Source organism: Felis catus, chromosome D3, assembly GCF_018350175.1.
Source record: "Felis catus isolate Fca126 chromosome D3, F.catus_Fca126_mat1.0, whole genome shotgun sequence".
NCBI lineage: Eukaryota > Metazoa > Chordata > Mammalia > Carnivora > Felidae > Felis > Felis catus.
In genome coordinates, this window is record NC_058379.1 from 58,930,745 (window position 1) to 58,946,483 (window position 15,739).

Here is a 15,739-nt window from a genome sequence, read left to right on the forward strand (position 1 = left end):
ATAAAAAATTATAAGGAAATTAGGAAATCTTTTGAAAATCTTTGGACCTTGTGGACACAAAAAAGCACTAACCATAAAAAAATTAGGTGGACCTTGAATATGTGAAATTAAAAAGCTTGATATCAAGTGAAGATATGGAACAACTGAAAACTTTCACACATTGATGGTGGGAATATCAAATGGTATAGCCACTTGAGAAAATAGATTATTTTTCTTTTAAAGCTAGACACACACCTAGCTCATGACTCATTACTCCCATGCCTAATTATTTATCTAAGTGGAATAAAAACATTTGTTTATGAATGACTTATATAAGTATATATATGGCTTTCCTCACAACAGCCAGAAACTGGAAATCACTCAAAAGTCTATCACTAAGACAATAGATAAACAAATCATGGTATATTCATGTAATAGGATACTCTGCAGCAATAAAAGTGAACAAACTGCTGATGCCTACAATACCAGAGATGGATCTCACAGACCTTGTGTTGAGAGGAAAAGGCCAGTATAAAAAAGTACACCCTGAGTGACCCCATTTGTATGAAATTCTGGACAGACAAAATTAATCTATGGGGATTGGAAGTCAAACCAGTGATCACCTGGAGGAGTTGGGGATTGGCTGCAAAGTCAAGTCAGTTTAATATTGTTTAAATTCTGTATATCTTAAACACAAGAACCTGGGGTGGAAGAAATGTTGTATATCTTGATGGGGATAAAGCCTACCTGGGTGTATATATTTGTCAAAACTTATCAAAATAAATACCTAAAATTTTTGCATTTTATCTTATGCTACACTTGATCTTAGCCAAAAGGCTGAGAAGTGATTGCACATTTTATCTTAGGAAAGCTGTATTTCAATGAAGTATCTTAATCGTTTGAAAACCTTTTGGATATACAAATTCTTGGTGTCGTTGACTGATTTTGATATACAAATTCTTGGTCTCATTGGTTCTTATTGACTGATCGATTCAGTCAATGTGGCACTTACACACATACCAAACTATAGGGCTATCTCTTTCCCATGTGGGTCTTTTCTCTTCGACAATATTGTAAACACTTAGTGAAAATAGTTCTACTTCTCAGTTTCTTGTAGCCAGTCTTCCCCTCCCACCATGCTAAGTAAAATTAAAAATAAGATAAAATCACTAATTGTTTTTATATTAAGAACATAGGATTTGAGATTCAATGGGAGTTAGAATTCCAATCCTGGCACCCACAAACTATGTAGTATTGGGTAACTTATTTGTCTTCATCTATAAAAATGAGAGTAGTAATTCTTTCTTCATAAAGTTATTGTAAGGATTAAATGGAATAAAGTACATAAGCCACTTAGCACATGGTCTTGAGCTTTGCAAGTTTTTAGCAAATGGTTGTTGACAAGATTATTGTTGCTGATATGCCATTATTGTGTAGTTGTGGCATTATTATTTATATTGTTAAAGATCATACAATATTAAGACTGTAGGAGAATTTGGAATTATATAATCCAATCATTTGTTCTTGTAATTAGAAAACTGAGGTCAGAGAGAAACAACTTACTGATTGATTTTTTTGTCTTAAAAGCACAGTATTCAAGTTTCAAAGTCTATGTTGATTTACACTATGTTGCCATTTGAGTACCTATTTGCTACATACAGATAATATTTTCCCATTAAAGCAGTAAAATACGACTCTCCGTTTACACAGAAGATGATTCTTAGGTTTCCCCAGTTGTTTGTTTGGTTTTTGTTGTTGTTGTTCTCTTATCTAGATGTAAACTGATATAGGAGGGAAAAATCTAAAAGACATAAGAAGGAAAGCCTCTTCCCATCATGTTCTGACTGCATGTATATCAGACATACATTCTCAGAGTCACAAATATTAAGGTCAGTCTTATTCAAGGAATAAATAATTGATTACTAACTGTTCACCTTGTAAATGTGATCACAACACTCACAATATATCTGACCTATTTTGGTTCTCTTAGTCAGTTGCTCAATTCTTGCCAAAAAGTTGAATGTCTTGCCCTGAAAATGCTCAGCCTCCTGGTTCAGAGACCACCGCAGCTCACAAGTTGAGCCTATTTCCCTCCATCACTAAGTGTGCCCAAATCACCCTGCTGAGAGGAAGTCTGTATGGAAATTTGCAGATGGTGAGAGAGAGACATGAGGGAGGTGGACCTTGAACATGAGAAAAAGAAGTTTTAAATATTGAGGCTGTAAGAATGTATGACTTAGGGTCTGTGAAAGTGGACCTCCCTTAAAAGAAACTCTTGAGACCAGTGTACCTACGCTATGCACAGGTCAGTAGTCGTATTGTCTTCACTACAGCACTCATCCTATTTTCGTCTGGAAGGTTGGGCAGCTTTTTAAAGCCCATGAACTCTGGAATGTTGCTGCACTCACCGCCCCGCCCAGTTTCTTTTCCCTCCCCTTGGGGCTCCCTGGGTGTCTATGGTTAAGTGCCCTAAGAGCTGCTGATTATTGTGATTTCCTTTAACCAGCTCAACACATTCTTTACTTTTCAGTTGTTGATGTCAGTCCTAATGTGTTGGGCCAAACACATTGGAACTTGTTAAGATTCTCCAAATAGCTTCTTTGTGCTGGGGAAATCATACCACTGACAGGCCCTCCTCTCTGGCTCCCTGGAGCTTTTATGCATGTGCTATGCCCCCTACTGTCCCCATCACTCTGTCTCACAGAGGAACTGACATTTAGAGCCAGAGCTCAGATACCAACAATACATTATTTTTTTTAAAACTTCATTTCTCTATGTATTTCCCCCTTAGTCCATTCAAATGCTGAACGTAATAAAGTTGCCAAAACTCTCCCTCCATTGGAGTGAAAACCATTCATTTGTCGTCTCAATTTAAGATTCCTGACTCCAAATAGAAGGATATTCTCTGTGGACGTAATGGGACATTTAGCAATTCATTCATTTTCTTCACATGCTACTTATTTAGGCGCTCAGCGGTTGGCGGCTTTGATGTGGAGTGGTGAAATTATAAAGACATTACATATCATAAAAATATAAATGAAAGAAAACACAGACCCTCTTTTATATCAGGCTAAATTGACTGCTGTCATATTAAGGGTGTTTTGTTTTATAAATTATACCCGTTTCAAGGTATTCCCTTGAGTGAGTCACTACTTTGTCTTTTATTTCCTTTTCCTTTTTTTTTTTTAAACAAAATAGGCTTTCCCTTTCCAATACATTGAGGTAAAGAACTATAAAGGGCTCACATATAGAAATTAATATATCTGATACCAAACTTCATCTGTAATTTGCAAAATTGGGCCAGTAAGGCAGTCAAGTCATACATGATTTGCCAATTCTAACTTATATTGTTATGTTGGACATAACAAAAGAAGTTTGGAATAAAACCAAGTTCCTGAATTATATTCTTCAACATTTAGTTTCTTGAAAAAATTCCACAAGTATGACTACCTGCTTTAGTCAGTTTGAGTTACTATGACAAAATACCACAGACTTGGTGGCTTATAAACAACAGAAATTTCTTTCTCACAGTTCCAGGGGCTGAAAGTCCAAGATCAGGATGCCAGCATGGTTGAGTGAGGACCTTCTTCTGGGTGACAGACTTCTCCTTGTATCCTCACATTGCAGCTCTGACAGCCCTCTTTTGTAAGAACATGAACCCCATTCATGAGGGCTCTACTCTCATGACCTAGTTATCTCCCCAAGACTTCACCTCCTAATATCTTCACCTTGGGAGTTCCAACAAAGGAATTTTGAAGGGATACAACCATTTCTATTACAGCACTACCTATTTAATATTTGCTCTATGAAGCCAAGATTGCTTACACGAGTAAATCCTTCAATAATCTATTCTGTGCGTGCCCTTCATAATTGCATTTAATCCTGCTCCCAGGTTTGCTTCTTGCTGAGTGAGCATGGCCAGGAAGGAGGAGATGCCAACTCCAAGATGGAAGACCAGGAATGCCACAGGGGCCATGTGTGGGGTTGGCCTGTACACTGGAGCAGGTGAGGGGCCTTGTTTGGTTACTGATAGAAAGACATGAGATTGACTAAGTCAAGCTGAGGGAGGAGCTGGAAGAGGACTTGGGGGTCATGAAAGCCAAAGTAAAGAAGAGAAGAATCAAAGTAAAAGATTCAGCTGAGAGACACCAGGTCAGAAGGAATGAGGGGAATAGGAATAATTCTAAGACCAGCATAAGGTAAAAGCAAAGATGGGCTTTGTTGTGAATGGTCTGAGATAAAATTAGGGGCAGTATCTTCCTCACTGCCTGTTGTTTTTGAATGGTGGAAACTCTCCTTCCTTATTTTGACCCTTTTTGTCTTGAGCTGACTGTCTTCACTAGCCAAGAATAGATTTTTAGGAGTAAATACATCCTGCGATTTTATTATTTGACCTATTTTGTTCACTCTTCAAGAAAGGCTTATTCTTACTAGTATTACAATATTCAAAAGAAATACATGTTTCCCCTCCCCATTCTTTCCCTCCCTTTTGAATGGATTACTGCTTATGTTGCATTCTCACCCGAGAGTGTACCCAACTCCTCAGTTTATTGAGCCTGAAGTATCTTGGTGTCCTTCAGCCTGTACCTTGGGGTTTGGAGGTGGATCATCCTAGGGGAGTTTCTCCTGGTGACAGACTCCCAATGAACATCCTGGCTCCTGACTGCTAGCCTGAACTCTTGCCCTTGTGCCATACTACCTTTGGCTTAGAGTGAAGGATCGTGATGGTCTAGACACACTCACCCCTCTCACGTTGCTCCCTCCTGCCTTGTTAGAGCTTAACTGGTAACTTTGGCAATGATTTGCAAATTATAGCCTAATAAGTTCTTAATCCAGTTTTATTTTAACATCTTCATTAATTATATGGAAGAGGGAGACAACCACTCGCTAATTAAATTTTCAGATGTTGCTAAGTTGGGAGGAGTTGCAAACCCAGCCGAGAGCCAAAATGCAACATGAAGGAACCAGGAGACGTTATGGGGAAGTGCAGGTAGAGGATCTGAATGAGGTTAAAACCAGAAACAAAAATGTCGAGATTATCTAGAAAGGAGATGTAGCAGCTCCAGGCTCCTGGAATATCCTGGGGAGCCAGGCAGATAATGGACTTTGATGGAGCGAAGGCAGGAGGGTCAGGGTGTCAAGGTGACAGATTTCCATTTTTCCCCCCCAGAAAAGAGCCATGCCTCCAGTCTGATAGCTGTGTCTGATGGCTTCAGGACTGATGCTTTTGGTTACAGTGGCCTATGAAAACAATATGAGGGAGCACATTAGCAACTCAGGGGGTTGGCATCTTGCATTCCTCACAATGCCTTATACCTGGCTGGGCACATGGCAGATGATAAAGATTGAATTAATTAATGTATGTGAAAATGGTTTAGGAAAAACATAAAAACACTGTGGGAAGAGGAAAGATTATTGTTTTCCTTTACAGCAATGATAATTATTATCAATCTTTGTTAAACCAAATTTAATTGAAGTTGATTAGGGGGAAAAATGGCATATGTGGGCAAAGATAGAAGAAAGGAAACAGCCAGAATGATTAGCCTAGGTTTCTCCTCCTGAATGCACTGGGTCCATTTCTAGGGAAGTTACTTGGGTTGCTAGGAGGCTGAAGACCTTTGGTGACAGTTGATGGACCTCTGTCCAAGGAGTGAAGCACTTTTGGTGGTTTTATTAGGTCCTTCAGGACAGGTTATATGGAGAATTCAGTCAGGAAGAGTGGCTGCTGGGCCCAGGGCAGTACATTGGAGCACTGTAAAGATCATCACCTTCGTGTGAAGGAAACATTTGTAACTCCCTCACCCAACTCATGAAGTCTCCCCAGCTTCAGTGACATTGACCCGTAGTCAACTCCCCATCATGGACACACAGTCTCACTGCAGTGTAACAGTGTAATTCAAACCATGCACTTATTCTTTCCTGGCTTCAGCTCCTAAATATTACCACAGATGCTACAGTGAACCCTGATTAGTATCCTTTCAACTAGATGCCATTGGTGACAAAGGATGCTAAATGAATGAGTCCATGAAATGGAATTCCCAGTACATAGGCATACCCACAGCTGGACAAAACCCCAAAAGATAGTACTTGTCCTGCTAAAAATAAAGAAGCAGTTTCATCACATATGAAAAACAGCAGACATTAAGACTTTCTCTTTGTACAGTAGAGTTTTATTTTCTTCCCTGTACTGGAGTCCAAATTCTAATAGGCCATGGAATATTGCTTCTCTTCTCCTTGTATCTTCTGCAATTACTAACAAGGGGTGAACACAAAGGGGGAACTCAGGAACTGATGGATGGCATTTTAGAAAAATCCTGCTTCTCCCAAGTGCCTACTTACCCCCATATAGGGGGAAAAAAAAGGACAAATGTGCTGCCTTTTACAACTCTCTAAAAGAAAAAGGCTGTGGGTAAATATGACACATGTTTTTAGTCCAGTAAAAGTCAGGTAGATCTTCCACCAAAAAACATCAGATGGTTCTGCTGAGAAAACATTGGCTTTTGTCACCTCTTGGCTCTTACTTAGTGAGTCAGGGAGCAGAAGAAATGAAAATAGCCAACCAATGAGTTTAGGATTATATGGAAAGAGGCTAATTGGTCTTTCACCTTATTTTCCCTGTCATTCCTTCAGGGATTAGGTTAAGCCTCTGTATATGTTTCATCGGGGAGTCATTGGGATTATACCTTGCCTTTCTGTCTATCATGCTGACAGCACCTGTAATGTAGACTCGATTTTGATAAGCCCTACCACTCGTCACGCAACTCCTTTTAGTCAAAACAGGTATATAATTTATGGTGCCCAAAGCAGTTGTTAGTGTAAAAGAATTAACTAGGAGGGAGGCATGTGCACTAGGACAGTCACTGAATCGTTAAGTGGCTATTCTAGTCTGCTTTGTGGGGATTGGGTTTTTTCCTTTGACGTTCCTAAGCAAGGGATAGAGACATTTGTCATTCATATGTGGTGTCATTTCCCACTTAGGGAAGAAAAACTTTAAAAAATGACTACTTTAAGTTAAAAAAAATAGTGAAGAGGGCTAGGATTTGGCAGTGAGCCCAGGAGTCAGCATCCAGGAGATGCCTGTTGAGTGAGTGACAGGATCAGTTGCAGAGGTGGTGGTAGATTTGGGACATCAGGTGGAGTGAGGCATAGTAGGAGTTTAGGCTGGCTGGGGCTGTCCAGATAACTGCTCTCAGGATAACTGCTAGGATATTTTCTCTAGAAGTTGAAGGCTAAAATGGAATAAGGAGCCTGAGTCAATCTCTGGGAGACATCAGAACAGGCACCTATGGGTTTTGCTGTTTCCAAGGATGCTCAAGCATAGCACTGCTCAGGCTCTGAGGTTCTGCAGCATCTCCCAGATATCTGAGCTTGAATTGTGTAGCCCCCAAAAGATATGTTGAAGTCTTGACTCTTGGCATCTCAGAATGTGACCTTATTTGGAGACAAGGTCTTCACAGAAGTAGCCAAGATAAAATGAGATTCTTGGGGTAAGCCCTAAGTCAATGTGACTGAGGTCCTTATAAAAAGGGGGAATTTGGACACATAAATTTGTGCACAGAAAGAACATCATGTAAAGATGAAGGCAGAGGTTAAGGTGATGCAACAACAAGCCAAGGAACACCAAAGATTGCCAATAAGCCTCCAGAAGGTAGGGGAGAGGCATGAAACAGATTCTCCCTCATAGCCCCTAGAAGGAACCAACTCTGGGATGTCTTGATCTCAGACTTTTGGCCCCCAGAATTGTGAGAAAACCAATTTCTATTCTTTAAACCACCCAGGGTGTGGCACTTTGTTACAGCAGGCTAGGAAACTAACATGCCAGGAAAGGTCAGTCAGCCCCACATGAATGAACCCATGGCTCTCAGAAAGTCACACTGGCTCAGCTGTTCCAGCTCCATAAGGGAGATGTGATGTTCTTCACTCAGACAGAAATCTGTAGAGTCTGTCTGTAAGGAGAATCAGTGGGATTCAGACTTATTCTTTCACTAGCGTTTAGGAGAGGTTAAATAATTCAGCCAAAGCCTACAGGAAATAAATGGTAGTGGTGCGACTGAGATCCAAACCTCCTCTGTCAGGTACTCTAGTCTAAAAGTACTGTTCAGTGACAATGTCAGGACACACAGTAGGCTATTAGGGGTGTTTTTCTAGGGATCAACGTCCCAATTTCAACCCTTACTCTTGAGATGTCTTTCACATCTGTCTGTGTGCCCTACACTCATCTCAGTTTTTTTCAGTCTCTTTTGATCTCAAGGCAAGAGAATTCTTCTGTCTAACCACAAATAGTTTGTCTAACTCACGAATGAAGCTTCCTCACGAATGAAGCTTCTCACATAAGCAAAGGTTCTAGATTCCTGATACTCATCCTTAAAGTTGCTGTATTAATCTTCAAAAATATAATGAGTTTAAGTGGGATTATTTTTAAAATATATCATGCAAACTTAGACAGATAGTCTGATTTCCCTAAGCACCATTTAAGTCATCATAATGGCTGAAGGTCATTATATTATATCAGTACGCAACACAGACAGGTTCTGTTTTTCCTGCCCCAAGCAATACCTAAACTGCTGTACTTTCTGAGTTGGAAGAGTGGGAAAATATTGTAGTTATCCATTGCTGCATAGTGAATGACCCCAAATTTAGTAGCTTAAAACCACAAATTATTATTTCTGTCAATTCTGTACATCATGAATTCAGGCAGAGCTTAACTGGACAATTATCTTAACATCACGTAATGATGACTGGGATCATTCATGCTATTGCTTTTAGGTGAGAGCTTGGCTGTGGCTGGGACATCTAAAATGGCACATAATCCTCCGGGGCCCTCCCTGCCCCGCCCCCCCCCCCCCCCCCCCCCGCTCTCTTTCTTTCTCTCTCTCTCTATCTTAGAGAAAGAGAGAGAGCTAGCAGGGTAGGAGCAGACAAGGAAGGAGAGAGATAATGTTTTAAAAATTTTTTTTATTAATTTTTTAAATGTTATTTCATTTTTGAGAGACAGAGAGAGAGAGAGACAGAACAGGAGCAGGGGAGGGGCAGAGAGAAAGGGAGACACAGAATCTGAAGCAGGCTCCAGATTCTGAGCTCTCAGCACAGAGCCCGACGCAGGGCTCAAACTCACAAACCACAAGATTATGACTGAGCTAAAGTTGGATGCTTAACCAACTGAGCCACTGAAGCTCCCCAGAAAGAGAGAGTGAATCTTAAGCAGGCTCCATGCCCAGCATGGAGTCTGATGTGATCATGACCTGAGCCAGAATCAAGAGTTGGAAGCTTAACCAACTGAGCTGCCCAGGTACCCCTTTTGTACTTCCTAATAGCATGGCGGGTGAACCCCAAAAGTAGAGACAAAAAAGCTGCAGTCCTCTTAAGCCCCCTGAGGTCAAGCATTCCAGAACACTTCTGCCACATTCTGTTAGCCAAACCAATTCCCGATGCCATCACAAGTTTAATGAGAAAGAGGGTGGTCTCCACTTTTTAATGTGAGAAGTGATATGCTTTATAAATACTAAAGGATTTCTGGAAGCCATATTTAGAGACTGCAACTGTAGAGATTTAAATGGCATTAGATAGCATAATACCAGAAATTTACCAGCAAATTACCGCTAGGAACCCCTTCCTTTGCCAATGTGGAGATGAAAGTCATTAAGTGCATGGAAAGAGAGTAGTGGCCATCAGAGTTCTGGGCTTTAACAGCCGCATTGCTAGGTCTGATAGAGGTCTTTGAAGCCTGAAATTTAGGCTTGTGGCCTAAGTAAGATCTATCTTTCTCTTTTTTCTGAACCTAAATCTTCATAGAAGAAGGAAACTGAATGAGAGAGACAAAATGCTTATTACCTATCTAGATGTCTGGAGCCAAAAAATGGAAAACAAAACAAAACAAAAACAAACCCCCAAAGTCTCTTTTGTTGGCAGAACTAGGAAAGGGATAGCAGCTATAGGGGGACAAGACATCTCCTTTCTACTACTCTTATTTCTGCTTCACATCTCCATTGGAGGGAGTCATCAACTGTCACTTTTTTGTGCAATGGTCATATATGTTTTTAGTAAAATCTTACACATGCTTTTCATTTATGGTTTTACATTTGCTGTGGGAAATTGGGAAATAATCTTATTTAATGTGCCCAAATGAAAAGTGAAATAACTCTAAATGAAAAAAGATCACCTTCCATGAGAAGGTACATTGTGGCTAAACAGTTTGAAATTTATTTTTGCTATTGGGGTTATTTTAGTTTCTTCCTAGATTCTCATATATGTTCAAGACTACTATTTCCTCACATTGCCTTCATCTTTAGGATCACTGGGAGAGATTTTGGAAAACACCTATTTCCAGGTGCTCATCAGCCCCATATTAGATTTCAGGGTTTTGGAGATTGGGCCCAGCATTGATCAAAGAAAGAAAAGATAGGAAGACAGAGAGAAAGAGTGATTTTATTCTGAAGATATGTGAGGAGATTCATATTTGTTACTGTATTTCAGAAGTTGGAGAATGAATTACAGTAGTTGGTCAAAGTTTTGATGGAACAAGCTTTTAAATTGTGAAATTGATCTCATTCCCTTTGTATGTGTTTTCATACAAGGATGTCCCGAAGGATGTTATCAGATGTAAGTTCACAGAGGTGAGAAAAGTCCATGAAGAGGAGATACTGATCTGGGGTAGGGCAAGTGTAGGTGGAACTATGACATGATTGGCCTGGGAGTAGCCAAGGGCATGTACCAGAGAGAAAAAGAAGAAACATATTTGGCTAAAAGAGCAGGGTAATTATAGAGACCTGTTGCTTATCAAAATAAGGTGTGTGAGCTCTGTTGGAGAGGCAGGTAACTTCTGAGGTAAGCCTTTTTGGACCACGTGAACACTGAAGTTAGCGCCAGCGGTGCCAATTCTTCCTTGGCAGTATCAAAATCAGACTTGCTCTCCCCCTATTGGTCCTTACCGCTGAAGTTGTTGGCATGGTGATTCTTAGGAGCAGCTTTATTCTTCCTCGTTTTAGCATTTCCTGATATCTGGGCTTCAGAGCACCAGATGGATCATGGTGAGGGCCTGTGACATACTCATACCTAAATTCTGATGCCTATCAAGCATCAGGAATCATTTCCTTGATTAATAATATTTAGCACTTAGAGTAAAAGGTGAGGCAGAGATTTAAAAGAGGGGGATGAACACAGCAGTAGAAGACTTGACGTTGTTATCTCTTGATGTTGGTAATGACCCATGAATTCAGAATGATAGAGACAAAGGCATCTCAGAAATTACAGATGAATAAACTGAAGGCAGGAAGGTAGTTACTTCTTGATTCTTCAGAGAGAATTCACAATGGAATTAGAAGACCTCACTACTCCTAGCTTCAGCCCAAGGCTTTTCCCTCTGCAATAGTCTCTTTGAATCTCAAGCACCAGTGTTTATAAAAAGCACTTGAAATATCATCTTGGTGTAAGGAAGATGCAAGGAGTGTATAGATTCCCATTTCACTAACTCAATTAAAATTTTTTTAATGCTTATTTTTATTTTTTGAGAGACAGAGTATGAGCAGGGGAGGTCAGAAACAGGGAGACACAGAATCTGAAGCAGGCTCTAGGCTCTGAGCTGTCAGCACAGAGCCTGATGCGGGGCTTGAACACACGAACCGTGAAATCATGACCTAAGCCAAAGTTGCATGCTCAACTAACTGAGCCACCCAGGTGCCCCTTAGATAGTTTAATACAGAGTCATCTTTGGTCTTATTTTAAATTGTAAACTTGATTTAATTCCATTTATATGTGTTTTTATAGGTTTTGATCACCACTGATGGTAGCATGTTAAAATCAGGAGCTCCCCTCTTCCAGCTGTCTGAAAAGAATCAGTAAGTGTGGAAAAAGAACTTCCTTCATACAAGGCAACTTAAATTCTCTTCTTTCTTGGTTGAAAAAGAGTCCAAGATTATGGATGAGTGTATTTGGGATGCAGAATATTACAGGCAAAGAGTTACATATGAAACTGCATATATTTTGAGAGGTAGCTTAGATATACTTGAACTTATATGTTGAGTTTCTAAACCTAGTTTCTAATTCTAAATTTCCAAACCATCACTAAAGTTTGTGTGCTGATAATAAGATACCTGCACCATCACTGTTCTGCTGAGATATTTGGGAGGAGGTCATTAAGGAGGTGAGACTTGAGTATCAAAGGTATAAAAGGAATGAGGCATGGGTATATGTCCAGGGAATTTTTGAAATAATGATAGTGTTTTGTCTTTTTTGCTAGATGGAGGATATATAGATGTTTGTTTTATTCCTTATAACTTATAGATACTTCATTCTTTTGTATCTACTCAATATTCTATCATCCTCTCAAAACAAAACAAAATGAAGAAAGTAGAGAGAAGGAATTTTCAGCAGGAAGAACAGGAAAGCAGTTTATAGGGGTCTTTGAGCCAGCCATTTGAATTGAAGTTGAGGACCCTGGAGTGGGGAAAAATGGAAATGAAGAGACAAGTGAGAGATAAGCAGAGCAGGAATTCACAGGTGAGGAGCCATATTAGGTATCAGGTTCAAAGCATCTGAAAATGCCTGGTATATTTTGAGCTCTGAACTGAGATGGTGAAGTTTAATAGCAAGATAATATATTAATTCAAGAGCAGCAAACTTTTTATGCAAAGAGTCAATAGTAAATATTCTAGCCTTTGTAGGCCATACAGTCTCTGTTGTTAACTATTCAACTCTGCCTTTGTAAAGTGCAAGCAGCCATACACAATATATAAACAGATGGGATGGCTGTGTTCCAAAAAGTTGTATTGATAAACACTAAAATTTGAATAATTTTTGTGTATCATGAAATATTATTCTTCTTTTAATTTTTTTGCCAAATCGTTAAAACTACTTAGCTCACAGGAGGTGTGAAAATAGGCAGGAGGGGTCAGACTTGGCTCATAGACTAGAGTTCTTCTACCTTATGTTAAGTGGCCATATGATAAAGTCAGTGAAATTGAGTGTACAGTTTGAAATATAAATTTTATCTACCCTAACTTCTTTTCTCCATTTTTCTAACTCCTAGACTCTCTTTTAAGATTCAGCTCAATTTTTTTGGCTTAATTTTTTAGAGCAATTTTAGGTTTACAAAAAAATTGAGAAGGAGGTATAGAACTTTCCCATATAACTTCCTACACATGCATTGCCTGTCCCCATTGATAATATCATTCACCAGAGTGGTACTTTTTTCCTTTTTTAATTTTTTTTCAACGTTTATTTATTTTTGGAACAGAGAGAGACAGAGCATGAACGGGGGAGGGGCAGAGAGAGAGGGAGACACAGAATCAGAAACAGGCTCCAGGCTCTGAGCCATCAGCCCAGAGCCTGACGCGGGGCTCGAACTCACGGACCGCGAGATCGTGACCTGGCTGAAGTCGGACGCTTAACCGACTGCGCCACCTAGGCGCCCCTTTTTTTCTTTTTTTAATCAGCGATGAACCTACACTGACGTATCATAATCAGCCAAAGTTCATTGTTTACCTTAGGATTCACTCTTGGTATACATTCTGTGGATTTGCATAATGTATAATGACATAAATCCATCACTGTAATATCATACAGAGTATTTTCATTGCCCTAAAAATCCTCTGTTCTATTCACCTCTTTTCCTGCATCACCCTGCCACCCTTGGCAATCACTGATCTTTTATCATTTCCATAGTTTTGCCTATTCAAGAATGTCATATAGTTGGAATCATATGGTATGTAGCCTTTTCTGATAGGCTGCTTTTACTTAGTAATATGTATTTAAGTTTCCTCTATGTTTTCTCATGGCTTGATAGCTCATTACATGTAATAATATGTATTTAAGGTTCCTCCATGTATTCTCATGGCTTGATAGCTCATTCCTTTTTAGTGCTGAATAATATTCCATTTTCTGGATATCCCACGGTTTACTTATCCTTTGACCTACCAAAGGACATCTTGGTTTCTTCCAAGTTTGGCAATTGTGAATAAAGTTTCTACAACCATCTGTGTTCAGGTTTTTGTATGGACAATTAAGCTTTCAACTCCTATGGGTAAAAACAAGAAATCACCATTGCTGGATCATATGGTAAGAGTTTGGTTTTGAAAGAAACTACCAATCCAAACTGTTTTCCAAAATGGATGTACCATTTTGCATCTCATTCACCAGCAGTGAAAGAGAGTTCCCTTCATATCCTTCCCAGAATTTAGTGTTGTCAGTATTCCAGGTTTTGGTCATTTTAATAGGTGTGTAGTTGTATCCTATTGTTGCTATAATTTACATTTCCCTGATGGCATAGGATGTAGAGCAACTTTTCATATGCTATTTGCCATCTATATATATTTTCTTGGGTGAAGTGTCTGCTAAAGTCTTGTTCATTTTTTAATTGGGTTGTTTGTTTTCTTATTGTTGAGTTTCAAGAGTTCTTTGCATGTTTTGGATAAGAGTCTTTCATCTGATGTGCTTTTGCAAATATTTTCTCCAAGTCTGTGGATTTTCTTTAATTATATTAACATCATCTTTCACAGAGCAGAAGTTTTTAATTTTAATGAGGCCCAGCTTATCAATTATGTCTTTCATGGATCATGTCTTTGGTGTTGTATCTAAAAAGGCATCACCATACCCAAGGTCATCTAGGTTTTCTCCTGTGTTAACTTCTAGGAATTTATAGTTTTGCATTTTATATTTAGGTTTATGGTTCATTTTGAGTTAACTTTTGTGAAGTATATAAAGTCTGTGTCTAGATTTAAATTTTTTTTTTTGTTTTTGCATGTGGATATCCAGTTATTCCAGCACCACTTACTGAAAAGACTGTATTTATTCTATTGTACTGGCTTTATTCCTTTGTCAAAATCAATTGACTGTATTTATGGTTGTCTATTTCTGGGATCTTCATTCTGTTCTACTGATCTATTTGTCTATTCTTTCACCAATACCATACTGTCTTGATTACTGTAGCTTTATAGGAAATCTTGAAGTTGGGTTGAGTCATTCTAAAAACTTTGTTCTTCAAGATTGTGTTGGCTATTCTGAGTCTTTTGCCTCCATATAAACTTTAAATTTAAATTTGTTTAAATTTGTTAATATCTATAGAACAACTTACTGAGATTTTGAGATTGCATTGAATCTATGGATCAAGTTGGGAAGAAATGATATCTGGACAACCTTAAGGCTTCCTGTTCATGAACACAAAATATCTCTCGATCTCTTTAGTTCTTTGGATTTCATTCTTCAGAATTTTGTAGTTTCATCAGAATATGTAGTTTTCCTCATATAGATTTTGTATATATTTTGTTAGATTTATGTCTAACATAACATATTTCATTTTTGAGTGTGCTAATGTAAATTGCATTGTGTTTTTAATTTCAAATTCCACCTGTTCTTTATTGGTATATAGGAAAGTAATTGACTTTTGTATATTAGCCTTATATATCCTGTAAGGATAATTGTTATTTTTTATAACTGATTATTAGTTCCAGGAGGGTTTTTTTTTGTTGATTCTTTCAGATTTTCTACATGGACCATCATGTCATCTGTGAACAAAGACAGTTTTATATCTTCCTTCCCAATTTGTATACCATTTATTTTCTTTTCTTGACTTACCACATTAGCAAGGACTTCCAGGACAATGTTGAAAAGAGTGTCGATCGAGAACATCCTTGCCTTATACCTGATCTTAGTTGGAAAGTTTCAAATTTCTCATCAGTAAATGTCATGTTAACTGTAGGGTTTTTGTAAATAGTTTTTTCAAGTTGAGAAAGTTCCCCTCTATTCCTAATTTGCTGAGTTTTTATTA

At 38.7% G+C, this 15,739-nt stretch overlaps 1 pseudogene; it reads right to left on the minus strand.

The window, feature by feature from the left end:
• Positions 1-661: 661 nt before the first annotated feature.
• LOC111557416 lies at positions 662-828 on the minus strand (annotated as a pseudogene).
• Between the last annotated feature and the right edge of the window lie 14,911 nt (positions 829-15,739).